This window comes from Calidris pugnax, unplaced genomic scaffold (genome assembly GCF_001431845.1).
Source record: "Calidris pugnax isolate Ruff unplaced genomic scaffold, ASM143184v1 scaffold269, whole genome shotgun sequence".
In the NCBI taxonomy this organism is placed as follows: domain Eukaryota; kingdom Metazoa; phylum Chordata; class Aves; order Charadriiformes; family Scolopacidae; genus Calidris; species Calidris pugnax.
This window is the reverse complement of record NW_015091347.1, coordinates 204,584-206,738: the sequence shown is the minus strand read 5'-3', so window position 1 is coordinate 206,738 and position 2,155 is coordinate 204,584. Positions and strand designations below refer to the sequence as shown.

The 2,155-nt window shown below is 50.5% G+C and overlaps 1 protein-coding gene across 4 annotated transcripts in view; it reads right to left on the bottom strand.

The window, feature by feature from the left end:
- ARHGAP32 (Rho GTPase activating protein 32) overlaps window positions 1-2,155 on the bottom strand; it is a 329,747-nt gene that overhangs the window by 185,916 nt on the left and 141,676 nt on the right. The window lies entirely within an intron of this gene.

Below are 2,155 nucleotides of genomic sequence, written 5' to 3'. Positions count from 1 at the left end.
ACAGAGCCCTGGAAGAGGCTGCCCAGGGAGGGTTTGGAGTCCCCTTCTTTGGAGATTTTCAAGACCCGCCTGGATGCTCCTGAGTAACACGCTCTGACAAGCTCTAGGCAATCCTGCTTCAGCAGGGGAGTTGGACTAGATGATCTCTATGGTCCCTTCCAACTCTAAAATTCAGTGAAATTCAGTGAAATTCTGTTGCCCCAAACTCCAGAGGAACGAGGGGTTTTAGGTGAGGCTTCTCTGAACCTCAGCACAGACTCCACAGAGCAGGAGGAGAAAAATACAGTCCCTGACGTTGGCCAGAGACAGCTCGTTAGTGACGGGGGTGAGAGCAGGTGAACGAGCTTTTTTTTCTGCATTATACAATGCACTACAAAACATGAATAATGTCCTAAATAGCAAAAGCTCGAGCAAGAAGAAAGGAAGAAAGGCACTTCAATATTCCTTCTCCTACAGGCCTGGAACAAAAAAAATATTACATCAAATCCATTTTTTAATAACAGGAATAAGCAGATGACTTCTCTGACCCAGATCAGTAACCTGGGCCTCTAAGCTGGTCCACCCAAATGTCTCTCCCAGAGATATCACTCCAAAAGCTGTTATTTATAACACAACACAGCTGTACGTTGCACTGTAAAATATGGAAACAACTTGGTCGTCACCCCCAAAACTTTAGAGCCAATTTCAGTTGAAGCCAACAGCCCATCTATGGGGTGGGGAACAACAAGATTCCCCCCAAATCTTTTCTATCCCCCCTCCATGAAGTTCTCATCGTAGCTTGACATGGGTCAGATTGACAGGTGCTTCACCACATCATGAAGAGCTGCAGAAAATAAGTCAATCCCCAAGTGAGCGAACCCGAGGCCACTTGTGTAGTCACCAGAGATAAACCAGCTCTTTGGGTCTGGTCCAACTACTCCACACAACTGGATTAGTCTAAAAGCAACCAAGTTGTAGGAGTAACTCTTTCTGCTGTGACAGAGGGCATCCAGGATGACCCTGGCTCGGATGCAGAACACACCACAGACAGCTGCATCCACCCAACCATCCATCCAACCATCACCACGGTGGCTTTCCTAGGATGGGAGTAGAGCACAATCCTTGTGCCCAGCCAAATTCCTGATGGTTCTAGCACTGCCTTTGGAAAAGAGAGGCTGCAGCCATCAGGAGTGAGCTCCCCCCTTTCAATAAAGCTGGGCCCATGAGAACCTCATGAAGTTTTTTGCCCAGGAAAGTTGTGGCTGCCCCATCCCTGGAGGGGTTCAAGGCCAGGCTGGATGGGGCCTTGAGCAACCTGGTCTGGTGGGAGGTGTCCCTGCCCATGGCAGGGGATCTTGGAGGTCCCTTCCAACCCAAACCATTCTATGATTCTAAGTTCAACAAGGCCAAGTGCAAGGTCCTGAACAAAGATGCTGGGAGGACAGGCTGAGAGAGCCGAAGGGTTCAGCCTGGAGAAGAGAAGGCTCCAGGGAGACCTCAGAGACCCTCAAAGGGCTCCAGAAAAGCTGGGGAGGGACTCTGGATCAGGGAGGGGAGCCATAGGAGGAGGGGGAAGGGTTTGACCCTGAAAGAGGGGAGATGGAGATGAGATATTAGGAAAAATTCTTTACTCTGAGGGTGGTAAGACCCTGGAACAGAGAAGCTGTGGCTGCCCCATCCCTGGAGGGGTTCAAGGGCAGGTTGGAGGGGGCTTGGAGCAACCTGGTGTGGTGGGAGGTGTCCCTGCCCAGGGCAGGGTGGGTGGAACCAGATGATCTTTAAGGTCCCATCCAACCCAGCTTATGGTTCTGTGAACATCACTGAGTACATGTGGAACCAGTACACTTGCCCCCCCAGTTGTGCTTATCACCACCCTGGACACAAGTGATGCTTTACCTGCCCTGTCCCACAGCTGGACAGAACACACACCCCCCCACCCACTGAAGAAAACAAGGACAATATTGATACAGAATCACAGAATCACAGAATCTTCTAGGTTGGAAGGGACCTTAAAGATCATCTTGTCCAACCGTCAACCTGACTGACAAAAATAGACACCCACACAACAAACAAGGAGCATCATCACTAAACCAGACCTCCCAGCACTACATCAACCCGGCTTTTGAACACCTCCAGGGATGGGGCCTCAACCACCTCCCTGGGCAGCCCATTCCAA